This window comes from Octodon degus, unplaced genomic scaffold (genome assembly GCF_000260255.1).
Source record: "Octodon degus isolate 3935 unplaced genomic scaffold, OctDeg1.0 scaffold00034, whole genome shotgun sequence".
Taxonomy (NCBI): domain Eukaryota; kingdom Metazoa; phylum Chordata; class Mammalia; order Rodentia; family Octodontidae; genus Octodon; species Octodon degus.
This window is the reverse complement of record NW_004524610.1, coordinates 1601979-1629187: the sequence shown is the minus strand read 5'-3', so window position 1 is coordinate 1629187 and position 27209 is coordinate 1601979. Positions and strand designations below refer to the sequence as shown.

General features: G+C 43.9%; 1 pseudogene; it reads left to right on the top strand.

Moving 5' to 3' along the window:
• The first annotated feature begins 6788 nt into the window (after positions 1-6788).
• Positions 6789-6965, top strand: LOC111816542 (annotated as a pseudogene).
• Positions 6966-27209: the final 20244 nt, after the last annotated feature.

The following is a 27209-nucleotide window of genomic DNA, read 5'->3' as shown; positions in this document are numbered from 1 at the left end:
GGACCTGGACTAGGACTGGGTCTGGGGGTTCCCAGAAGTCGGCAGAATTTCCTAATCGGCAGGAGGGGTGGGGAGGTACGGCAGAGTGGTGTGGGGCGGCCCGAGGGGGTGGGAGAGGGTCCGGCCCACGCTGTGCCTGGGCTGGGACTGGTCCCGCCGGCGTAGGGTAGCAGGAAACTCTCCGCACACTCACCGGACCTGGGCTAAGCCTGGGTCTGGGGGCTCCCGGAACTCGGCAGAAAATCCTACTCCTTCTCTGTGTTTCTTGACATGACCACAGAGTTTTGTTTTTTGCTATTGATATGGGGTATTCCATTTATGGATTTACATATATTGAACCATTCTGGCACTGCTGGAATGATTCCTACCTGGTTGCAATGCATAATCTTTGTGATGATTTGCTGCATATTATTTGCTACTATTTTACTGAATATTTTTGCATCTATGTTCACTAGGGAGATTGGCCCTAGTTCTTTTTTGGCTGTTGTTTTTTCCCCTCTGGTTGTAGTATCAGTGTAATACTTGCCTCTAGAGGTGAGTTAGGGAGAATTGCTTCCTTTTCAATTTCACTAAAGAGTTTGAGGAGTATTGGCATTAAAGTCTCTAAATTTCTTGTAGAATTCATTTGTGAATCCATCAGGACATAAGACTTTCTTTGTTAGTAGGTTTTTTAAATTACATTTTTAATTTCCTTAACTGATATTGGATTGTTCAGAATTTTTATATCTTTCTGATTCAGTTTTGATAATTTGTATATATCTAGGAATTTGTCCATTTTTTCTTTGTTTTCCATCCTGTGAAGTTAGTATTGATGATCTTCTGAATTTCCACAGGCTCTGTAGTAATTTCACTCTTTTCATTCCTTATTGCATAAATTTGGGTTTTTTTTCTTTCTCTTTTTCATGAGGTTTGCTGGGCAACTTATCAATTTTATTTAATCTTTCAAAGAACCAACTCTATGATTCATTAATTCTTTGTATTTTTAAAAAATCTTAATTGCACTAATTTTTGCTCAGATGTTTAAAATGTCCTCCTTTCTTTGAGCTTTGTGCTTGACTTGCTCTTTTTTTTTTTTCCTGGAAGCTTGAAGTGCAGTTTGAGAATATTTTGTTCTCATTCTGTTTTCCTAATGTGAGAATTCACCACTATGAGTTTCCCTCTGAGGACTGCTTTCATGCATCCCATAAATTCCAGTAAGTTATGTTTGAGTTTTCATTTGATTGCACATATTGTTTAATTTCTTCTTTAACTTGATCTGTGACCCATTGGTTGTTTAGGTAAGTATTATTTATTTTCCATGTGTTTATGGTATTTTCGCAGTTTCTTTTCTCATTAATTTCCAGTTGCATTGCACTATGGTCAGATAATACACATGGGATAATTTCAATTCCCATGCTTTAACTTAAGCATGATCTATGGACTGGTATGTGGTCTGTTTTAAAGAACATCCCATGTGCAGCTGAAAAGAATGTGTATTCAGATGTTGTTGGGTGGAACACACTGTAAATGTCTTCTAAGTCCATGTGTTCAAAGGTTTGGTTCAGTTTTGCTACCTCTTTGCTAATTTTTTGTCTATTTTATCTATCTCTTTGAGACAATGGAGTGTAAATTCTCTCATTAAGATTCTGTTATGGGTTATTTGATTTTTTTGTGTGTGCTTTAAAATTTGTCTTATATAGTTGGGTGCTCCTGTATTTGGTGCATACATGTCTGTGACTGCTATCTCTTCCTCTTGAAGTTTTCCCCTAGCAAGTATGTAGTGACCCACTTTATCTCATTTGATCATTTTTGGTTTCAACTTCATATTGTCTATAAACAGAATAGCTACCGCTATTGTTTTCTAAGTTCCTGAGCCATGGAGTATTACTTTCCATTAACTGACTTTCAGCACATGAATTTCCTTTTGAGTTAGATGTGTATACAACATATTATTGGGTTGTTTCTTAATCCACTCTGCAAATCTATTTCTTTTAATTGGCAAATTGAGACCATTTACCTTGATGGTTATAACTGATACATATTGGCGTATCTTTGTCTTATTATTTTCCTGTTGTTTGTTCCCTACTTTTCCTTTGTGATCAATTGCTTGTTGTGCTTGGTGTTTTCTTTCTCTTGTTGTTCTTGGAATTGTGGTCATCTTTATCTCTTTCTAGCATATTTTTCAGTACTCTGTAGTGTTGGTTTGGTGGTCAAAAATTTTTTTATTTGATCTTAGTCATGGAAGTATTCTACTTTTACATTAATTCTGAAAGATGGCTTTGCAGAGTACATCAGTCTGGTTTCAAAGTTGTTTTCTTTCAGGTCTTAAAATATTTCACTCCAATCTTTTCTTGACTTGATGGTTTATGTTGAGAAATCTGCTGTGGTTCTGATGGGCTTTCCTTTATATGTAATCTGGGTGGTTTTTTTTTCTCTAAAAGGTTTCAATATGTTGTTCTTGTTCTGAATTTCTGGGATCTTGATTATTACGGGTCTGAATCTGTATTGTTTTGCCGATGCTAATTCAAGTTCTATATGCCTCTCGTACAGGTATGCCATGTTCTTTTTCCATGCCTGCCAAGTTTTCTGCTATTACTTCTACAGATGGTCTTCTTATGGGTTTGTGTTGGCTCCTTTTCACTGACATCTATCAGTCTCACTTTGTTCCTCTTTGCATCATCCTGTAGCTGTTGAATTATTATTTCCTGGTTCCTTGTTATTTTAAGGAGATCTTTCGTTTCCTGGTTGCTAGCTGCAAAAGTGTCTTTAAGGTATGAAAGGCTATCTTTAGCTTCATTCAAGCAGTTTTGCCAACTTTTAATGGAATTTTTAAATTTCCTGCACATCTCTTTGAATCTGTTTCAGGCATTCAATTTCTTTCTTCTTTCTTTCTTTCTTTCTTTCTTTCTTTCTTTCTTTCTTTCTTTTTTTTTCTTTTTTTTTTTCCGGAACCAGAGATTGAACTCAGGCCCTTGCGCTTGCCAGACAAGTGCTTATACTACTGAGCTATCTCCCTGGCCCCTCAATTTCTTTCTTATATTGTTAATTCAAGGTCTTCATCATTTTTCTATGATCCTCTTTTTTAAAATCAATGTTCTCAGTTACCTTTCTTTCATTTCTAGGACAAAATACCCAATACTCCAAATTAAGGAATGAAAATTTTATTTAACTCACAGTTTATGGAGGTTTCAGTCCATACTCAGCTGGCTTCAAGGCTGGGTGGCCGGGCACAGGAGCGACAGTTCAGGACAGCAAAAGACAGCAAAGCAACAAGAGCAAGCACAGGGAAGCAGCAACAGCTGCCTCTCTTCTTTCCTATATTATAAGCAGGCTACCCTGGGGTCGGGGTAGGGGAGAACTCCTACAAGGTCTATGCCCTCCTCTTGCACATGATGAGGGTATTTACAAAGGAAGAACCCTGGCTACCTGCTCAGTCACTTCATCAAACTTCCAAACTTCTCAATTTAACACAATGCATCAACTAGTGCAAATGTCTTCTTTAGATATGCTCAGCAATTCTTTCATTATGGTCAACATTTCTTTCTTTCTTTCTTTCTTTCTTTCTTTCTTTCTTTCTTTCTTTCTTTTTTTACCTGAGACATTACTTCTGATCTGATTTCCTCTATACTTGCTTGGACTCATTTATTTGCTTCAGTTGCTATTATTTCAGAGATTTCAGGTGTGTGACTTCTAATTTCTTCTATGTTGATGTCTTCTGGACTTGTTCTGGGTGGGCTACAGGCTTGTGTTTGCATTTTACTTCCTCATCTTGTCATTTTTTTGTTTCAGAAAGAACTCTTCATTTTGATTTTTGTGATAATCTTTGCACAGTTTTGATAGTAGGCAGCTGTACCACTGCTATTAAAGGCCACGCTAGGAAGAGTCTATTCTTCAGGGATTTCTTCTTGTGTCAGAGATTCTTGGCTTGTGTCTGTCCCAAGATCCTGCCTTCCCAGTTGAGAGTGTGACCCTATGCTCTGTCTTTAGGTGTAGTGCTGTGGTGAGGTTGTTGCCCCAGCACTTCTCCACAGTGCTACCAAAGGGAGAACTAGTGGCTAAAACAGGTATGATATCCCAGCTACAGTACCATTAGCAATTGTAAAAACATCAAGCAAAATTGAGAAATTGACAAAATTGGATAGCTATTGGTTTTATACTGTAGACCATAGAAGCAAAATCTATAGTTATATAACAGAAGAAATCATAAATTGGGGGTTTGTATGCGAAGTGTTTCACCTTGTTAGAGTGGGTTTACCCTGTGCTCCTCTGGCCAGGCCAACTGTCAGGTTCCAGGTGCTTCATGTCATGTTGAATGATGGGGTTGGTGCCTGGATTCCTCTGGTCAAGCTAGTTACCTAGAATTCTAAGTGCCTCTGTGCCAGCTGGTGGAACTGCCATGCAGGGGCCCCATGGATCTTCTTAAGGTCCAAAGTCCACCAGGACCCACAGGATACACACCCTTTGAAGTGTTTTACGGAGACCGCTCATGATTAAAGGTCTCTAGAGGACCCTGCATGAGCTAGGAATATGAACAACTTGCACAGGAAGGAAAGATCTTCTTTCAGATACACAAAAATATAGCTGCAAGATAATCCACCCCCACAGGCACCCCTGCCCGTGCACACAACCCTGAGGATATGGTTTGAATAAAAGATTGGAAAAAGAAGCCTCCTCATGTGAGGTAGAAAGGACCATATATGGTCATTCCAACCACCTCCACAGCTATTAAGTTCAGAAGGTCAGCTGTGGACCCAGCATTTTCTAATCAAGCAAGCTCACCCAAGCGACTGCTGGAAGGCCTACCTGGATGAGTTGACTCCCTTGAAGGCCACCCTGAGGAAGCAACATGCTCAAAGCCCTGATCCTGCCGCTCCAGAAGCTGCAGCTTCAACTGGCGAATGAATTCTGTGCAGTTAGCTGTTTGTTCTAAGGCACGCTGGGACTAATCACCCTGGCTGGTACCTTATTGTCAGCTGGCTTTTGGCACACCACACCCCTACACAGACAACTGTGCAAAGATGTCCCCTGTTGCGGATCTATATCTGCTCCTGTGTAACTTCCTTGGTCCGCATGCTTGCCGAGCAGTCTCAGGAGCCTGGGAATTCCAAGCCCAACTTTATGACACAAAACCCGTAAGAATCCTCAAACAGCCTAGATGAGATCCCTCCCAGGCTGTTGTGTATTTATGTTTTGATGCATGCCCTATTCCAACCAAAGACCCTATTCGATTTCCTGTCTTACAGGGTGCAGAGGTATAGGCTGTGAATGAGAATATCAAACCAATAACAAATATGTCTGTCCCCAGTGATACCAGCTGCCTGGAAACCAAGGACGTCTAAGCCACTGTAGGGACACTCTGGGTTGGTTCTGCCTCTACTGGAACTGCACAATGGACTGCAGAGGACACCATAATACCCCCTTAACCTGGCCACCATCAAACCCAGATTGCCAAAAAGGAGCTTGCAACTGGATGAGGCAGACTGTCTAGGATCTCACCAACCAAGAATAGACAAATGGTTACTGAATGAGTGTTAGGGTAGGTGGGAGAGGAAAAGGCACAGGAATAATCATAAAAATCCAAAAAGTCTGGATTCCCTCCACCTCAAAACACAATACCATAGCAAAACCACCACATTCCATTGGCCTCTGAGCCCCAAGCAAACATTATGACCTACAAACACCTGACCTGCTGCACCTAGTTAGCAGCACCCACCAGATCCTTCGGATGTTAGGTCCCAAATTCGGCAGTGACTATTGGCTCTGCGTTCCCCCACTACTCTCTCCTGCCATGCCCTGGGCCTGACTCTAAGTGCTTCTGCTCTCAGCTCTACTTCTGATCTTTGTTGCTTGCTCCAGTCCCACCCAGTCGTGGTACAGGGAAGGTCTCATGCCTTCTAGGCTCTTTTCCAAAACAGAATGTCTCACCTGACTGTATGGCCACTCAGACTGCCACCTCTGATTCCCTGAAGACCTCTCATAGAACCTTTATTATTTGCTTCGATGGGGTCCCCTGGGTGTTTTGGGGATCAAAAATTATTTTTGGGGCCTCTGTTTACTCAGGTCAACAGGGCCCCACACATGTCCACCAGCCCCACCAGAAGCATAACCCAGTGATACTTTCAGAATTGGCCGGGGTAAGAATATCAGGATGGCTGGCCCTCAGTTGCATTTCCCTATGGCTTGTTAAACAACAGTGCTCCCCGCTCCATATTCGACCAACCCCAGGCCCTCCTATACCCGCCACTCCAAGCCTAGGCCCGCCTTGTGAGAGAGGCCTTTCCCTGCATTCTCCAGACCTCCCCTGCCCATCCAGAGCCAGCACAACCCATTCTGTGAGAGAACTTCCACTGTGCTCTTGGGAGTCCTGCAGACCCGCCAAAGCACAGCCCCAGTGAGTGTGTGTGACAGCTTCTGCGCTCTCTTGCCCTCTCCTCATACCCCTCCAGACCCAGCCCAGACCTGGCATACAGGGTTGGGGTGAAACCCTTCAGCTAAAGTCCCTGCACTGAGACTAGGGTCAAAACCACACAGCTAATCCAGGAACAGAACATCTTACCAGAGGGGAACAGCAGGCCTCCCTCCAAGGGCAACAACAATAAGGAGCTGAGCACAGTAGGCAGAACCAAGCTAGGCACAACTGCATGAATTAGAACTTGGTCTATTAGTACCTGAATTTCATTAGGAGATAAGGATATAACTGCACCAAAGCTCTACACCAAAGGTCAGAGGTCAGTGTTATATGAAATGATAAAGACAAAGAGCAATGGTTGCTGGCTTCTGAGCTCGGCTCTGGAGGGTGTGTGGGCCCCATGTCTGGCTGTGAAGGTGGTAAGAAGAAGCCCCTCAAGCAACCCAAGAAGCAGGCCAAGGAGATGGATGAGGAAGATAGAGCATTCAAACAGAAGCAAAAGGAAGAGCAGAAAAAACCGGAGGAGCTAAAAATGAAGGCCGCAGGAAAGGGGCCCCCTGGCTACAGGTGGAATTAAGAAATCTGGCAAAAAAAAAAAAACCTGTTCTTTGTGTGTACAATGATGGTGACCCTTGATTCCATTCCCATTCAGATATCTGGATGCCCTGCCATAACATCTCGACACCTATAACTACAATGAAATGTGTTCTTGGAGTCTGTTTTACATGTAAGAATAAAATTTTATTTAAAAAGAAAAAGAAAAAAATCATACAGTGGCCTATTGTCTCTTTAATTTTCATTCAACTATTCATACCTCAGCTGTGAATTTAAAGTAAACCCAGCCTATAATCCTGCCATAGTCTGCTCTTTGAATCTTTGTTCTGTTTTGAAATCTGTGTTGTCTGGCATTAAACTGACTTATTTGAAAGCCTTAAAAAAAAAAAGACAAGGAGCAAAATGCAATCTCAGGCCTTGAGCCCACCCATAACAAGTGCAGAGGACACTAGCTCAGCTGAAATATATGAATCAATAGCATCAGAAGTAGATAAACAACAGCAGAAAGATATAGAGGAACTCAGAGCAGAATTAATTTCTGGACCAAAAGAAAAAAGAAAACTCTGAATTCATAGCATCTGAAGTAAAGAATCAAATGCAGAAACCTATGGACAAAACTCAATGCCCACCCAGAACAAATGCAGTGGTCACTAGCTTAGCTGAAATATATGAATTAGTAGCATCTGAAGTAAATAAGCAACAGCAAAAAGGATTAAAGGAACTCAAAGCATAATTAATGTCTTAAAGGAAAAAAAAATCTCTGAATTCATAGCATCTGAACTAAAGAATCAAATACAGAAACATATGGAGGAAACCAAATCTGAAAGAAACTCTGCAGTAAAAGAATTAATAACTGCTTCTAAAGAAGACATTGATAAAAAATACAGGAGATTAAAAAAATGATGGATTCCTTGAATGAGCAATATAGGAAAGAAATAGATCGTATGAAGCAGAGTCAAAGAGATATAGTGGAACTTAAAATCTCAATCACAAGTCTGCAAAACCATTTGAGTGAAAGTGAAGAAAGAGTTTCAGATCTTGAATACACTGGTGCAGCTAGTGAAAAGGTAAAAGATCACTTAAAAACAAGTAGGATGCAGGAAAAATAATTCATCACCTGCAAGATGATGCAAAGATGAACAATGTGAGACTAATAGGCATCAATGAGAAAGAAAGAGTCAATACAAATGATAGAAAAAGAATATGGGCAGAAGTAATAGTAGGAAACTTCCCAAATATGAGGAAACAACCTGACATTCAGATAACCAAAGCATACAGAACACCAAATAACTTCAACCCATTTAAAAACTGAGACATATAATAGTCAAGATCCCAGAAATCCAACACAAGAATATCACACTGAAAGCTGCTAGAAAAAAGCAGATCACATTCAAAGAAAAACCCATCAGAATTATGGCCGACTTCTCTTCAAAGACCATGCAGGCAAGAAGAGCATGGAGCAGAGTACTTCAAGTTCTCTATGAAAACAAATTGCAGCCCAAGCTACTATACCCTGAAAAGCTCTCTTTCAAGTTTGATGGTTAAGAGAAATACTTTCATGACAAAGAAGAACTAAAGAATTTCATGATGGCAAAGCCAACCCTACACAGACTACTGAAAGATGTTCTAGAGAGGGACCAAAATGATCAGAACTCCACCAACAAGAACAGAGGGAACCCACTAAATAGGACAAACAATTAAACACAGGAGAAAAAAGAGTTTAAAAATAGCATATAAATAACATGTCAATTGTAAATGAACACATCTAAATTATAACCATCAATGTAAATGGACTCAATTCACCAATTAAGAGAAATAGATTGGCACAGTGGATTAGGAAACAAAACCCAACAATATGTTGTATACAAGAAACACACTTAACTCATAAAAAAACTCATAGGCTGAAAGTCAAAGAGTGGAAAATGATACTACATGCCCCAGCACTTCAGAAAAAAGCAGGGGTAGCAATCTTGTTCTCAGACAGTCTCAACTTCAAACCAAGAATGATCAAACGAAATAAAGAAGGCCACTATATACTGGCTAGGTGAAAAATTCAAGAGGAAGAGGTAACACTCATAAATATGCATGCATCAAACATGGGAGCACCCAACTATACAAGACAAACCTTAATAGACATGAAAAATCTAATATCCAACACAACAGTCTTAACAGGAGACCTTAACACCCCCTTATCCCAAAAAGATAGATCAACCAGACAAAAAATTAGCAAAGAAGTAGCAGAATTGAACCAAAGTTTGGAACAAATGGACTTGGTAGACATATACAGACTGTTCTACTCAACTACAGTGGAATACATATTTTTTTTCAACTGCACATGGGTCCTTTTCTAAAATAGACTACATACTAGTCCATAGGTCATGCTTAAGTATATGCAAGAAAACAGAAATTATCCCATGCATATTGTCTGACCACAGTGCAATGAAACTGGAAATAAATGACAAAAGAAACCAGAACCCCCAACTAAATACATGGAAATTTAACAACACCATACTCAGTAATCAATGGGTTACAAAAGAAATTAAACAAGAAATTCAACAATATCTACAATTCAGTGAAAATTCATCCACAACTTATTGGAATTTATGGGATATGATGAAAGCAGTTCTCAGAGGGAAATTCATAGCTGTGAACTCACACATTAGGAAAGCAGAATGGGAACAAATAAACACCCTAATGCTGCACCTCCAACAACTAGAAAAGAAAGCGCAAACCAAACCCAGAGCCCAAAGATGGGAAGAAATCATAAAGATTAGAGCAGAAATGAATTCAACTGAGATGAAGAAAACAGTTCAAAGAATTAATGAAGCAAAAAGCTGGTTGTTTGAAAGATTAAATAAAATCGATAAGCCCCTAGCTAACCTCATCAAAAAGAGGAAAGAAAAAATTCAAATACAAACAATAAGGAATAAAAAGGGTGTAATTACTACAGATCCAGTGGAAATTCAGAAGATTATCAATAATTACTTTGAAAATCTTTACACTCACAGAATAGAAGCCACAGACGAAATGGACAGATTTGTAGAAAGGTACAAATTACCAAAACTGAATCATGAAGATATAACAACTTTCAATAGTCCAATAACAGCCAGTGAAACATGAATGTAATAAAGAGCCTGCCGACAAAAAAGTTCAGGTCCTGATGGATTCACAGCTGAATTCTATAAGAAATTCACAGATGATATAATCTCTACACTCCTCAAACTCTTCAATGAAATTGAAAAGGAAAGAGTTCTCCCAAAAACATTCCTTGAGGCAAATATTATACTGATACCAAAACCAGGGAAAGATGCAACTAAAAAAGAGAACTACAGGCCAATCTCCCTCATGAACATAGATGCCAAAATCCTCATTAAAATCCTAGCAAATAGAATACAGCAAATCATCAAGAAGATCATACACCATGACCAGGTAGGATTCATCCCAGGGATGCAAGGGTGGTTCAATATTTGAAAATCTATAAATGTAATACACTATATCAATAGAGTGAAATCTAAAAACCACATGATCATCTTAATTGATGCAGAAAAGGCTTTTGACAAAGTCCAACACTCATTCATATTCAAAGTCCTTCAGAAAATTGGCATAAAAGGCCTCTACTTCAATCTGATAAAAGCCATCTATGACAACCCAGTGCCTAATATAATTCTGAATGGGGAAAAACTGAAATCTTTTACTCTCAAATCTGGTACAAGACAAGAATGTCCTCTATCACCCCTCCTATTCAATGTAGTTCTGGAATCATTAGCTACAGCCATTAGACAAAATGGAGAAATAAAAGGAGTAAGAATAGGTAAAGAAGAAGTGAAACTACCATTATTTGCAGATGACATGATATTTTACTGAAGACCCAAAAATAATCCACCAAGAAGCTACTAGAATTGATAGACAAATTCAGTAGCATAGCAGCATACAAAGTCAATACCAAAAAGTCAATAGCATTCCTCTACACAGATAAAAAACACACTGAGAGGAAAATTATAGAAACAATACCTTTTACAATAGCACTGAGGAAAATGAAATACCTTAGAATTCATCTAACTAAAGAAATCAAAGATCTTTTCACAGAAAATTACAGTACTCTGAAGAAAGAGATTGTAGAGGATTTCAGAAAATGGAAAGATATTCCATGCTCCTGGATAGGAAAAGCCAACATCGTGAAGATAGCCATACTCCCAAAATTGTTGTATAGATTTAATGCAATCCCTATCAGACTACCACCAACATACCTCCCAGACCTAGAGAAATTCTTCCTAAAATTTATTTAGAACCATAAAAGACCTAGAATAGCAAAGGCAATCCTGGCCAACAAATACAAAGCAGGAGGCATTGCAATTCCTGACTTCGAATTATACTACAAAGCTATTGTGATAAAATCAGCATGGTATTGGCAACAAAATAGACCTGAGGATCAATGGAATAGACTAGAAGATGCAGAGGCCTCTAGAAACACACTCAGCCACCTGATCTTCGACAAAGGGGCCAAACATGCTTACTGGAAGAAAGATAGCCTCTTTAACAAATGGTGCTGGAAAAACTGGCTCTCTACATGCCGAAAACTAAAACTTGACCCAGGTCTATCAGCATGCACTCAACTAAAGTAAAAATGGATTAAAGAACTGAATATTAAAACAGAAACACTAAATCTCCTGGAAAAGAAGGTAGGAGGAACTCTTGAAGACATAGGGATAGGCAAAGATTTCATGAACAAAAATCAAACCACATGGGAAATATGTGAAAGAACAACTGGGACCACCTCTTTTTGAGAAGATTTTGCATGTCAAAAGAAATTACCAACAAAGTGAAAAGACAATCCACAAATTTTGAAAAAAAAATCTTAACTAATAGGCACTCAGACAAAGGTCTGCTCTCTAGAATCTATAAAGAACTAAAGAACATTAGGGGCCCTAAAGTTAAAGACTCAATCCAGAAATGGGCATCTGAGATGAACACATACTTCTTAGAGGATGAAATTAAAGAAGTGAATAAATATATGAAAAAATGCTCCTCATCCCTAGCCATCCGTGAAATGCAAATTAAAACAACACTGAGATACCATCTCACCCCAGAATGAATGGCTATTATAAAGAAATCAACCAACAACAAATGTTGGAGAGGCTGTGGGGAAAAGGGAACCCTTCTCCACTGCTGGTGGGAGTGTAGACTGGTGCAACCATTATGGAAATCGTGTGGAGACTCCTTAAAAAACTAGGACTGGAAATCCTATTCAAGCCTGATATCCCTCTACTGGGAATTTTCCCGGAGGAACTGAAAGCATCATACCATAGTGATATATGCGTACCTATATTTATAGCACCACAATTTGTGATAGCCAGACCTTGGAAACAACCAAGATACCCGTCACATGTGGAATGGTTGAAAAAGATGTGGTATTTTTATACAATGGAGTATTACTCAGCTATAACGAATGATAAACTCGAATCCTTCATGTTCAAGTGGATGCCACTTGAAGACATACTTATAAGTGAAATAAACGAGACCCATATGTGTAAATATCATATTGTCTCCCTAGTATAAGAACTCAAAAGAGGAATTACATATAGAAAGGTACAACACAAATAAAAGGAAAGTGAGAACTTGAGGATTGGACAATGAGCAGTGGGCAAGGAGAAAAGCTGGGAAACATGACAGGGGCAAAGCCGTGCATTTGTAAGCATGAGATGTGTGGGGCAGTGATCCTGGGGGACATCAGCAGGTTTTAGAGACTAGCGGTTGGCTGGTGGGATTCTCACACTAAGTAAATGTATATGCTGGTGCCCATGAGCCAGGTGGCTGCACTGAGGATGGCGATGTGTAATAGAGAGGTCACACTTGGAGTGCCTGTCATCCTGGTCTTCTAAATATGCACTTCTTGTCGTGACGTACCAATTATTGCCATACTGTTTCTCAAGTAAAGGGTTTTTTTTTCTTTAAAAAAAGGGCAATAAATGAAAAAGAAGACACAAGATTAAGAAAAAAAAATGTCACAGTCTGTCCTGTTACAATTCTGTACATGGTTAGATTTCTAAATTTCTTTGTAGAAATATGTAGTGGCTTATTTCTAGTTTTTTAAAATTATTTTTCCTTCATATTCTGTAAGGACTTAAAATTCAACATATCAATATTTGGTGGAAAATACCTGTTCCATGATATGCCAAAGATGTTTGATATTTAGATAGATAGGGTAAACCGAACTGCATATATTGTAGATTAATAATAAGCTTCTCTTCTGGAGGGTTAACAACCCAAGTTAGCAGATCAAAATTAGAGAAAAGGAAGGGCTGCAAGGTCAGCCAACATTTTGGCCCTAGGCTTTCAAGGTCAGTGAAGACTCAGGACATAGGAGAACCTGTACTGTAACATCATGTAAATCAATTGTGCTCCAAATTTTCTGATCAACAAGATTATGGGACCACAGAGGAAGGTGATCAATGATGTAGAGTGTGCCTAAGGAGAGTCACATGGATAGAAAACATTCTCTCAGGCTTTCACAGAGAGCATATTGGTCAAGCAATGGCCATGACTCATCCTCATAGCTGACACTAACAAAAGATCTACAAAGTGCAGTGCAGGGTCTCAGGATAAATCCTGAGGGTACTTGACTGACCTTATCAGATATAAAAGTTACATTTCTTGTTATGTAGATCTTGCTTTAACTTGGTCTTAACCATCCAGTGGAAAAGTATAAAAACGAGGTATATAAAGTAAAACCATGTTAATATGATGAGCTGTAAAAGGCTCAAGTCAATAACTTCTGACCATAACCCACTAATATTATAGACTGCTAGACAGTGTTGGATTGTTTTGCTGAATTCAAACACCTATAGTATTTAGATGCCAATAGAATACCCACCTCTGACAGGACTAAACAAAAAAAAATGGGATAGAAAGGAAAGATCATCTTGTATTTATACATACAAAATAGTTAGGATAGATATACAGCCTCTTTCACTTAATTCAGTGAGAAGAAAGAGGTGTACTAATAGTGTTTGGACAGGATATCCTGTCTGCTTCTTTTACTATGGATAACCACTAAGAAGATAACAATGTGCAATGTATTGATTATCTAAATTGTCCTATTAATCAGCTTTGAAACTGTCTCATGCATATTTGTTTCTCAATAAAATTAAAATTTAAAAAAAACAGTGCTCACAATTAGGTACCCAAACAGAAGATGACCTTACAGTAGTACAGGGCCTGACACTGCAAGACCAAACTGACTCCCTGGCTGCGGTAGTTCTCCAGAACTGCAGGGCTTTAGACCTCCTTACTGCCCAAAAAGTGGGTACTTGCTTGTTTTTAGAAGAGTGCTGTTATTATGCCAACAAATCAAGTGTTGTTAGGGAGGCTGCTCATTAGTTGCGAGAATGATTCAACGAATGAGCCCGGAAAACACAGACAAATTTCTACTGGAGCTCCCTAACAAACTGGGCTCTATGGCTGGAACTCTACTGGAACCTGTTTTCTCTTACCCTAATCTGATGCCAGGACCTTGGGTTCTAAAGTGCTTCAGTCACTTTGCATCTCAATGCCTTGATTCCATAAAAATGTTCTGCAGACAAGGACCCTACCAGCCTTTAGGGCCCACTGCACCACAGCCTTTGCCCTCCTTGAGCATGAACATGCAGGCTAGTCAGAGATTTGATGTGGTACAAAACAGAGGGAGTAAATAAAGCGATAAAGCACTTGGCCCCGACAGGAGCTCGCCCCCTTCAGCATTCTCTTCCCAGCCTTCGGTAAGCCTTTGCTCTCTGTTAAGTTTCTGTTTGTCCTGAACTGACGTAAACTCTCGTCCCTGCTGTGTGCAAAGAAATTGGAATTCAGTGTAACTTTCTGTCCAATAAGCTCATGGAAAATGCTCTGTTTTTGTACTTCCCACTTAGTTGGTTTCTTTTTTCTTTTTTCAGTCTCAGGACCTTACATTTGCCACGTAGGCACTTGTGCTGCTGAGCTATATCCCCCTTCCTACTTGGGTGTAAATCCTATAAAAGACATGCTCCCTGAAAGTTGGTGGCTTGGCACTTTGGTGAAAGATCCCAGTGAAGCCCACCTGCATGCATAAAGCTGTACACGTGCTTCCTAAGCCCTTGGTGCTGCTTGGTTTATTGGTCTAGATTTGCCCCAGAGCTTAATTCTTGCATCTCCAGGTTTTTCTCCTGTGTTTTCTTCTAGTGGTTCAAGGGTTTGGGTCTTACATTTGGATCTTTGACCTATTTTGAGTTGGCTTTTCACAGGTTAGAGTTGGGGTGCCGTTTTATTCCTCTACATATGTGGACCAGGGTCCCAGCAGCACTTGTTAAAGAAGCCATTAGAACTAGGGAGATAGCTCAGCGGCCTAAGCACCTTCCAGGCAAGCACAAGGTCCTGAGTTTGATCCCTATTAAAAAAAAAAAAGTAAATAAATAAATAAGCAAAGAGGCCGTTTGTTCTGTCTTGTATTCTGATGCCCTCTCCAGAGCCAGGTGGCTGTGAGTGAGTTAATTTTATTTCTGTGGCCTCTGCTCTGCTCCATGGTCAGTATGTCTGTTTTTATGCTGGGGCTGTAATTTTCTCACTGTGGTTCTGGGTGCATTTTACAACTGGGTATTGTGAAGCCTCCAGCCCTGCTCCTTTGCTCAGGCCTGCGTTAGGTATTCTGGGCTTTTGGGGCTTCTGCATGACTTTTGAGATTGCTTTTCCTAGTTGTGTGGAGAATGCCATTGGCATTATGGTTGGGATTGATCGAATGGAATCTGTCAATTGCGGCCAGTGACGTGGCCATTTGACATTTTACAGGAGTGTGGGAATGTCTAAGGTCTGCAGGTTTCTCTTCTCCGTGCTGTGATTTTTGTTGTAGAGGTCTTTCACTTCCTAGGCAAGGCTTATCCTTTACTGTTTGAAACACAATTGTGAATGGAATTGTTTTCCCAGCTTCCGTTCCAGTGGGCCCATTATTGGTAGGGAACAGAGCTACTGTTTCTTGCATTCTGATCTTGCATCATGCTATTTTGCTGAACTTCAATCTGTCTTCTCGTTGAGTGTTTCGGGAGTTCTGTTTATAGGATCACATCATCAGCAAGCAGAGATAATTGGGCTTCTTCGGATCCCTTTTATTCTTTCTCTTGCCTAGTTGTTCTGGCCAGCGTTTCAGCAGCCTTGCCTTGTCACCAGTTTGGGGAGAATGGCTTATAGCTCTTCTCCGCTCAGTGCGTCACTGGGTGTGGCCTTGACTGTTGTACACGGCCATCGCTATGCTGAAGTAAGGCCCTTGCTACACCTCGGTTCTTAAGGTTTCCTACCACAATTGGCTGTGGAATTTTGTCAAAGGTTTTCCTGAATCTGTTGGGAATATCATGTGATTTTTATCCTTGATGTTTATTGATTTATGCCTGCTGCACCTTGTATCCCTGGAGTGAAGCCTTTTGGTCTGTTTGTGGTGGTTCCAGAGATTGAACTCAGGCCCTTGCGCTTGCCAGGCAAGCACTGATTCCACAGCTATCTCCCCTGCCCAAGGAATGAAGCCCTCTTGACCTTGGTGTTTGAGCCTCTTCGTGCCCTGTTGAATTCATTTCACAAGTATTTTTTTCAGGAATTTTGCATCTGTTATCAAGGTTGACAGCTTTCTTTTTTTGTTACATCTTTCTCTGGTGTGGGGACCAGAGTGCTGCTGACACCGTTGAGGTGAGTTTCAGGGGTTCCTTCCCCTGTGTTTCATGACCAGTGTGGGGGCATTAGGGTTAGCTCTTTTTAAAGGTCTGTAGAATTCCAGAGTGAATCTGTCCGATCTTGTCGGGAGACTCTGTTGTTGCTTAAATCTTATTGGTTGTTATGGCATATTTGGCTATTAAAATGATATGCTATTGACTGACTGGTAGTGGGCACAGGTATCTGTCTCCAAATGGATTCATGTCTTCTGAGTTTTACAGTTTATTGGAATATAAATGTTCAATACGGCCTCTAGCAATCCTGCAGATTCCAGTAGACTTAATATCACCCAAGGGACTTTCTAAAAGAACGTTTAGCCATAAATCAGAATTTACAGTAGATGATCTAGGCAGAAGGAAAGAGTGGGTTCTGTCCTTCCTGGAAGCTGCCGTGTGCGGGAAGTAAAGCAGGGGCTGCTGGGCAGCCACCATGGTGTCGCCAATGTGTGGGGCTGCAGCGTTGATCTCCCTGTGAGGAGAGTAAGGGCGACCTGGAGGTGGGGCAGGGTGTGGGGCGGGCTGGAGGAGGGCAGCGGAGGGGCGGGGCGGAGGAGCTCGGGTGTCCTGCAGCCAGCACAGTGGGCGTGTGGACATCAGCTGCGAGGCAGAGGGGCTTGTGCGTCTCCCTAACAAAGGAGCGATGGATGTTTAGGTCCACTGGGACGACGTTGATGAGCAGTCTGAGGAGCAAGCGCCGTGGCTCTCTGTGTTTCTGAGTGCCCCAATCAACGTCACCTCCTCTGAGAATCCAAGGTGGCCTGGATGGAGGCACAGGACAGGTGTGGGGCCCTGTGTGCTGTGACCAGGTCCTTGCCTGGGCCGCTGTCCTTCTTCTCTGGCCACAGGCCGCTGCCTCTGCCCCAGGTGGACCTGGGGATGTGTACCTGCCTGGAGTGTGAGGGCGGGAGGGGTTCAGAGGCCCAGGGCTGCTCGGCAGGGCTGAGGCCAGGGCGCTGGCCGGAAGCTCACTGCCACGCGGGTGCTGGAAGCACGCCTCCGCAGCAGGAGAAACTCGCAGTGACCCCGAGCTCAGCAGGTTACAGATAGCAGCAGACAAGCGCAAGCGTCCTCTGCCTCCTCCTCCAACGTGCAGCTGCAAGGCCTGGGCCGCAGGGCTCTGAGGCCTCCGCCTGGCGGTAGCCTGCTCCCAGCCTGAGGGCCTCACCCGCCACGCCCCTCGTCCCCTCTGCAGTGCGGTGTGCCCCCCACGCAGCTTGGTATTCTGTGCTCTCTCATCCTTCTGTGGCCAGAACGTGTGTGTGCGTGAACCAGAGTCCTGTGTGCTCCCTCCCTCAGAGTGGCTCCCGCCTCTGTGTCCCGTGTCAAGCACAGCCGCCAAGAGGCCCCCAGCTGTGCAGAGCCACTGTTCGTCCTCCTCTGCCATCCCTGGGCTCAGCTGCAGCGGGAGGACGGGGAGGGCAGGTGCCCTCCGCTCCGCCTGGGCTCCGGGTATCGGCTGTCCCGTCCTCCAGTCTTTGTCCTCCCAGCCTCGAGGGTCTGGGCTCCCTCCAGTTTGGGACCACCTTGCTCACCCTCTAGCCTTTCTAAGCCCCACTCCCTCAAGTGCTCACAGAGAAGGCCCTGGTGGGCTCCTTGACTCCCAGCACTGTGGCTTCTAGCCTCCGTTTCTACCCACACTGGCGGGGTGCCCTGCCTCCACACACCTTCTGCCTCATGTCCTGTCCCCTCACTCTCGCCTGGCACAGCAGCCTGCCCATGACACCTGTGTGCCTTGTCCTCTGCCCAGCCTCAGGAGAGTCCCATCACCAGGACACCCCTGCTGGCCCTTGTCTGTGGCCCCCTTCTGCTGCACCCGCTTTCAAGGGACTCCATCGCTCCTCAGCAGGTAGCATCTTCACCCTCAGTCCTGGGTCCCTCCAGGGTGTTTCCAAAGTTGCTTCTACTGTTTTCTGTCCTGCATACTGAGATGAAAACAGGACAAGTGGGCCTTGGAAACTAGTTTTCAGACAAAGTATGAATAAATATAATACTTAGGAGCAGACCTCAGAATCCCCTCCTACACACACTTCTTTTTTTGTTTGTTTTTGTTTTTGTGGTACCAGGGATTGAACACAGGACACTGTGCTTGACAGGCAAGTGCTTGTTCTAGTGAGCTATCTCGCCGGCCCATGACTTCTTCCCAGAGGGAGTTCTGCCCTTCTGTGATAGGGTTCTGCTGTACTGCTTCTAGCAGGTGTGCTTTGCCTTTTTATATTTGGGAGAGTCAGAGTGACCTTCAAGGCCTTCTATTGGTTTACTCACCTAGTGTATGCCAGAAACACAGTTGTAGAATCGTGGAGTGTACTTTCTGATCCATTTTATACATTGTTGGTTTTTTTAAACACTGAAGTCTTACCACCCCAGCCATCCCAGCAGAGTTCTGCTGAAACCCAGCTGCCCGTTCTCTCCCTGAAGACTGCCGGGGGGACTTGGCAGCCCTAGCCCACCCCCCCAAGCCATCCTGCCAGAGTTCTGCTGAACCCCAGCCACTCATCTTCGCCCTGAAGTCTGCTGGGGAGACCTGAGAGACTGCTGTGGAGACCTAAAACCCCGAGTCTGGAAATCTGTCACAGGGACCAGTGGAGCCTTGGGGAGCGTTACCCCATGCCAACCCACCATTGAGAGAGCCCTGCAGAACTCTGGCCTGCGCTCATCATTGGATCCTTCTTGGGCTGAAGCTTGAGCCCGCCCCTCAACGAGGTGGAGCCACACTGAGTCCCACACAGTGGGAGCTTTGATGAGCCCACCCTACCCTCCTACTTGCTAGAGCCTTGCTCACCCACACCAGCCCCCTTCTGATCACTACAGAGTCAGGGAAAGCACTGGGGCTTCAAAAATGACAAAAGGAAGGAACACAAGGCAATCTCAGACCCCCAGCCCACCCAGAACAAGTCCAGGAGACAAGGTCATAGGAGAGTGTGGAAGTGACACACCTTAAATTTGTGAGACGACAGCCGCTGAAGTAAAGAAACAACTCCATCAGGCTATGGAGGAAGTCAGATCAAAAATAATCTCTCAGGTAGAAAAGGAAATGACAGCAATCATGAAAGAATTGCTCAATATATCTAAGGAACACAGATTAAAAAAAGAAGGAAATAGGAAAATGATGAAAACGTAGAATGAACAATACAGGAAAGAACTAGAATGGATGAAACAGATTCAAACTGCTATCCAGGACATTAAGAATTCCATTGAGGGCTGGTAAGATAGCTCAGTGGCACAAGTGCCTGCCCACTAAAAGCAAGGTCAAGAGTTTGATCCCTGGTACAAAAAAAAAAAAAAAAAAAAAAAAGAATTTCATTGAAAGCTGGCGAAACCACTTGAATGAAACAGAAGATAGAATTCAGACCTTGAAGACAGCATTGCAGCTAGTGGAAAATGAAAGGAAAAATCTCTTCAAAATAATGAGGAATGAGGAAATAACAATACAACAGCTGCAAGATGAGGCAAAAAATAATAATATGAGACTAATAGGTACCAATGAAACTGCTGGAATTAACACAAATGACAGAAAAAGACTACAGAAGGAGTAACAGAAAATTTCCCAAGCATGGGAAAAAGAATCTGACCTACAGATTGCTATCACCGAGGCATATAGAACTCCATCTGGCCATAAACAAATCTTCATCCAGATACATAATCAACATCCCAGAAATTGGGCAAAAGAGCAGAATGTTAAAAGCTATAGAGAGAAGAGACAGGTCACCTATGATGCAAAGCCCATCAGAATCAGGGCAGATGTCTCAACACAGACCATCAAATGAAGAAGAGCTTGGAATGAGATATTTCAGGTCCTAAAATAAAATAATTTTCAACCCAGATTGATGTACCCTGCAAAACTATCCATCAAATTTAATGGAGAAAGGTCAGCCAAATAGCTCAGCAGATTAAAGCGCCTGCAAGCAGGTGCAGGGGCCAGAAGTTAGATCCCTGGGCCTGCTGTGCTGGCCCTGCCCCCAGGGGCAAGCTGAGAGGGCAATTGAGGCTGGGCATGGTGGTGTGCACCTGTAATCCCAGCTCTTGGGAGGCTGTAAGCAGGGGGATCACTATGAGTCTGATCCAGTGGTAAGACCCTGAATACCCTGTAGGCCCTTCCCTAAAATAAAAAAAAAAATTAATGGAGAGATTAGATACTTCCATGACAAAGAACAACTGAAGAAATTCATGCCAATCAAACCAACCCTATAAGAATACTGACAGATATTTTAGAAAAAGACAAAGATGACCACAACTTCAAAAACAACAAAAGAGAATGACCAAGTAGAGCAAGTAATTAAGCAAAAAGGAAAAGTAGGCATCCTACAATAGGAAAAAACATGACAAAGATAAGTCATTACATATCAATTATAACCATCAATGTAAAGAGCCTAAATTCACCAATCAAAAGTAGCAGACTGGCAAAGTGGTTAAAAATAATCCAACAATGTGCTACATACAAGAAACACATTTAACTCAAAAAGAAATTAATAGACTGAACATCAAAAAATGGAATACACAAACAATGAATGCACCAAGAGAGGAATTAGGGAAACCAAGCCTTTCACAGTAACACCCCCAAAAGTGAAAATACTGGGCCAGGGAGATAGCTCAGTGGTTTAAATGCCTGTCTGGGAAGTACATGTCCTGAGTTTGATCCCTGGTACCAAAAAAGAGAAATACTTAGGAATCAATCTCACAAAGGAAGTAAAAGATATATACAATAAAAATTGTAGTACTCTGAACAAGATTGAAAAGGATTTCAGAAAATGGAAAGATATTCCTTGCTCCTGGATAAGAAGAACCAACACTGTGAAAATAGCCATGCTCCCAAAATTGTTACACCAATGCAATCCCAACTAAAATACCATTCATATACTACAGAAACACCCAGCTGCCTTATCTTTGACAAAGGGGCCAAACACATCCACTGGAAGAAACTTAGCCTCTTCAATAAATTGTGCTGGAAAAACTCGCTTTCCACATGCCAAAAGCTTAAAGTAGACACATATCTATCAACATGCACAAAACTACAGTCAAAATGGATCAAAGATTTAAATATTAAAACTGAAATACTAAATCTTCTGGAAGAGAAATTAGGTAAAAATCTTAGGAAACAGGGTTAGGTAGAAAATTCATGAACAAAACCCAAACTGCATGGGAAGCACTTCAAAGAATCAACAATTAGGAAAAGGTATAACAGATGCCGTGAGAGGGAAAGCATTTGTTCATGGGAATGAAAAACTGGGGTGAGGAGAAGGACAAAGGAAAAAAAGGGGACAGACATACTTATGCATATATTCAGGATGTTTTGGATAATTGTACTGCCAACATTTGGTGGCCTTTTGAAAGAAACAGTTAATGCTTAAGGTTTTTCTCATTGTTCTTATTAGTTTTTTCTTTACTTTGAATTTCTTACAACTTATTTTGTTATTGTCTTTTTTAAAAAAGAATAATCTTGCACATTTATATCAGGTAACCTGAACAACTAATTTGAAGATAACGGCATGCAATACAGCAATCATTAATTCCTATTACTTTTTTAGTGAAATTTTGTATCATTTCTAATGCTGTTTTCTTCTATCACTATTTTGTATTTTTAAGAAAATAACAAAATCTGAATCTAGTCCAAAGGAAAGTAGACCAGCAGGTCTGAGCCGAGTCTCAGGCGTTGTGACCTGCGTGACCCCTGTCGAGGGGCAGCAGGGTACAGACAGGCTCGCGTACTGTGCTCACGTGGCCTGAGTTTCAGTGAGGGCACAGCTAGCAGGACACCAGGTCTAATTTTAGAAGGGACAAGAGGGGGCAGGCACGGGTGTGAGGTTTAATCAGAAGTGCTGTCGTTGGGATGGGGTGCTTATCAGGCTTTGGGGCTGGCACGCCCGGCCTTGTTATCTGAGGGCACATGACGTGGGAGCCCAGTGCGGCCTGCCTCAGATGACTAAGCCACAACCGCTGAAAGCCTGTTGGAAACAGAATTCCAGGGTCCGAGAGGAGCCAAGAGCGCCTTCCACACACTCTCGAAATAGCAAGCGATAGCGGCCTCTGTCAAAACAGCAGGGCACCTGGCTCTTCTCTGGTCCATCAAGGCTGGGGCGAGGCCAATGCCCCAGAAGCATTTGTCCAGGGTTTAGACTTCCTGAAGGTGGCTTTGAGAGCACCGTGGGCCTGTTTTCAAGGTGAGCCTTGTCACAAAAGCATCCAGGGCAAGGGGTGGCGCCACGAACAGACCAAGGGCTTGGGTTCCCCCCGACATGCGGCAACAGCCTTCCCCTTGTGGCAGCCAGAGTGACCAGGCAGAGCTGTGGGGCCCACATCTTGGGCGCCCTGGGCCAGGCCAGCCCCTCTGAGGGCTGCAGAGGCTCCAGCCACCAGGTCCTCCCCGGCAGGGATGTAACCACAACGCGCTTCAGCACAGATTCTTAACAGAAAGTGTTGACCCTGGGTTCAGTTCCCGTCCAGGGGACAGGTACTCCTAGCTCCGAGGCATCATGGTGGCTGAGGAGCCCTGGGTGGCCAGAGCAGAGCCAGGCGCCTGGGCTGCGCACCCCCAGTGCAGAGCTCACGCCACAGCTGTCCAAGTGGGCCCACCTGTCCTTGACACCAGGGCTGCCGTGGTGGACTTTACCATCCCTCAGAGAAGGGCAGACAGCCCAAACACGAGTGATGGCAGCCAAGGCCCGGACAAGGGTGCCCCTGGAAGATGCTGCTGTGCCCTGGCTAACCTTCACGTTCACCTCCCCTCACAGGAAGAGCAGGCGAAGCTCTCTAACCTTGAAGGGAAATGAGGCCCTCAGGGCTCCACTGGGATTGAGTCTGGAGGAGGGCGCCAGTGCCCGGGTAGTTTGTCCCGGTGACATCGCCCTCCCACAGGGCCAAGTGTGCAGCATGCACTCGCCCTCTGTTTCATCTTGTGATGGCCCCTTCCCTCTCTCAGTCAGAAATAGCCAAGCACGTGCTGTTCCCTGCCAGCCTAAGAGCACAGCCAGAGTGCCCAGCCGGGGACAGAGCCAGCGTCCTCCTGGGAGGGCCGGCCTCCAGCTGCCCCTGTGGACAGTGTGGTGGCAAGGACAGAAGCCAGGCCGGCTGGAGGGCACATGGACCCTCTTGTCCATGGCCAAAGACAAGGGCAGGGGCTTGGCTGCAGGGCACCCCACAGGGTGCGGTGCTCACTGAGCGGGGGACCCTGGGTGTGACTGCCTGACACTACAGGGTACTTCAGGAAATCAGCAGGTAGAGTCACGGTAGGCACTACTTGGCAGTTTCTTAAAAATTTAAACTCACATTTCTCCTATAACCCAATAGTTCCTCTCCTATGAATTTATCCGGTAAGAAATGAAAACATAAAAGCCTTGTAGAGGAATGACCATGGCAGCTTTATTCAAAACAGTCGAACTAGAAACAGGCCACGTGACCTTCGGCAGGTGCAAGGGTGCGCGTGCAGGGTCCACGCACTCTGGCTGCTACTCCGCAGTGCAAAGCGGCGCGGTATTGCTGCGTGCAAAACACGGGCAGATCCGCGAGAGAAGTCACCCGGCGGAGCGCGCACGACAGGGTTCCACTGAGTGAATCGCCGGCAGCGCTGAAGCAGGCAGGTAACGGTCAGCCCAGCAAGCGGCCGGCGGCGGCGGGAGGCGCGTGCGCACTCCGGCCGATGAAGCACTCTGTCTCGCATGTGGATTGCTGCGCGCTGCGTCGGGGACGACTCCGGCATCCTGGAGCTGCATACATTAGTGAGCAAGGCAAGTTAAATCTTGACCACTTATTATCTTTGTAAGCTAATGTGAGAAAATAATTTCAACTGAACTTAAATTTACTCATCTACAAGACAGGGGTAATAGTGCCTGACATGAGAATGTCGTCTGGGACTAGCATAGAACATTCAGGGAATGTCACGTGCCTAATAAATGTCCCATTGATGATAGCACTGGATATGTCAAAGCAGCAGAGTTGCAATTTATTGTCAATAATTTTATTACTTGGGGATACAGACGTGTGGATGCATTAATTTTTGTGTTTTTACAAAGATGACTGCCTCAAACCTAGGCCTGGAGTTGGTTGGAGTCAGGCCTCTGAAAACCACTTTCCCTCTAGCTCACAAATTTGGTTAAGTTGTGTTTTCATTTGCATTTAGTTCAAAATATTTTAATTCTTCTTTGCCCTATGCGTTACTCGAACTACACTGTTTAATCCCTGAGTATTCCAGGACTTTCCAGGCTCCCTTCGGTTCCTGCCTTCTCATCTACTTCCACGGCGGCCTGAGAACACACAGTGCTCTGTGCGATTCCCATGCCTAAATTTGCGACAGTGTCCTCGGGGAGGCCTGTGCATTGAGAAGGACGGACCTGAGTCCAGCAGCGGGCCGGTGGCCGCCCGCGCAGTGCTGCTGTCGCCGGCGCGGGAGGCCAGGGCTCCGGGACTCGCTCGCTCCTCGCTCTCCTGCGCAGTTATTTCCGGCTGCGAGGCTGGTGCTGTACTGGAGAGTGCGTCCCTCCATCCCTGGAAGGCGCACCTTCCTGCGCAGGCGGTGGCTGCCCCCCGAGGCTCTGCCTGAAGTCCTGCAGCTCCTGTTTTCCATACATTAGTGTGGCCAGAATGTGTCTGTCCCCATCTCGTTACTTTGCATGTCTCTGCTTTTAGGTGGACAGCGGATTTCTTTTTAATTAGTGGGTTTTCATGACGCAGAGCAGCAGCTTCGCGTGGGCTATGCACACATGTGGGGTGTGCACTCCCGGCGCGTCCTCCCCGCCCTCCCGCCGTCCGCTGCTGCTCTGACGTCGCATTCTACTCTCCCACCAGCCCTGTAACAATTGTTGTCTAGATTAGTGGATTTCTCTTAGAGTTGCATCACACTTTACTTTCTGCTTTGGCTTGTTTTGCACGTGCTGAAGTGTTCTGTCTTTTCATTGGTGCAGGTCATTCACTTTAAAATGATTATCGATAGAATTGGGTTCCTATCAGTACTATTTTTATACTCTTTTTCTGTCTTTTTCTGGTGTTAATTGAACATTTTGTATGATTGCATGTTATGTCCTTATTAACATAAAATAGACTCATTTGAAAGCTTTGGTGCAGCGGCTGCCCTGGGGCCGGCGCTGCACGTTCGCAGCTTCTCAGGGTGTCGCCGGCCACCTCGCTGCCCGCGGCGCAGGCACCCGCTCTGTTCCTCCGCAGCCCGGGAAGGCGCTGCATCACTTGCGTTGTCATTTTGAATAAACCCTTATCTGTTAGGTCAACAAAGAACAAAAATAAAATATCTTATTTCATCTTTATTCCCTCTAACGCCCTTCCTTTCTTTATGTAGATCTGAGCTTCTGCCCTACATCATTTTCCTTGTCTCGCGGGAACATTTGCCAACATGTCTTGCAACAAACTTTTCAAAAGCTTGTTGTGTTTTTGTTGCTCGAAAAGGTGTTTCTTCTTCACTATGGAAGAATTATTTCAGTGCTAGCAGAAATCTAGGTTGAAGAGGGTGTTTCTTTCAAGCTTTTAAATATTTCATCCACACTGTGTGTGCGTGCGTGCGTGCGTGCATGTGTGCGTATGTGTGTGTGTGTGTGTGTGTGTGTACAGGGTCTAAGTAACTATGTTGTCCAGGTCGGGTTTGACTTTGAGGCCCTCCTGCCTTAGTCTTCTGTAATCTAGGATGCCAGTGCGCGCCACCACGTGTAGCTCTACATTCTGCTTGCTTCCGTGACTTGTGAAGAAGATTTTAATTTAATTCCTAATCTTGTTGCTCTATAGGTGTGTCCCTAGCTGTTGAAAAAGACTTTGTGTTCAATTTCTTGTGATTTTAATATGACCTTCCTGGGTAGAAGCTTTCTGGCTTTTAGCCTGCTTTCTCTTCTGTGAGGCTTTCTTTTTCTCCCTATGGGTTTCTTGTATATTCTTTATATGGAAAAATATATACAATGTAAAACAACCACCTCATCATGTTTAGTGCACCGGGCTGTGGCTTGCAGTACAGGCGCAATGCTGGGTGGCATCCCCTGCAGCTTTCCCAACTCTCCTCTTCTCAGGAGAAGCTCCTGTCCTTCCTTCTTTCCCACCTCTGCTTGCTTCTCTGTTCTGCATCAGAAGTTTGCCTGTTTTAGAGACTCATGTAGCTGGAATAGTGCAGTCTCACCCTTTAGTGTCTCGGGAGTTTTGGATTCTGTCTTAGACATTATCCATGTGATGCTGTGGGGACTGTGGTTTCTGGTCTGTTCTTTTCAGACTACTGACAATTTGGTTTTAGTTTTCAATTAAGCTGATGGGACTTAAATGGCCCACTCTGCCTCTGGCAGCTATCCTAGTACCTGATGAGCCTTTTCATCCTGAGGCAGGTGGTTCCCTTGTGGCTTTCACTCCACAAGCAGGCTCAGGGCGAGGCCAGAGATTCGGGCAAAAGGCTCTACATGGAACTACAGCTTGGAGCACTCTACAGAGTGGTAGCAGAAGGAGCTGCTCCACAGCCACGGCTCCAGCGGGGTAGCTAAGGAGCCACTCCACAGCCACGGCTCCAGGTGGGCAGCAGGAGGAGCCGCTCCACAGCCACGGCTCCAGCGGGGTAGCAGAAGGAGCCACTCCACAGCCACGGCTCCAGGTGG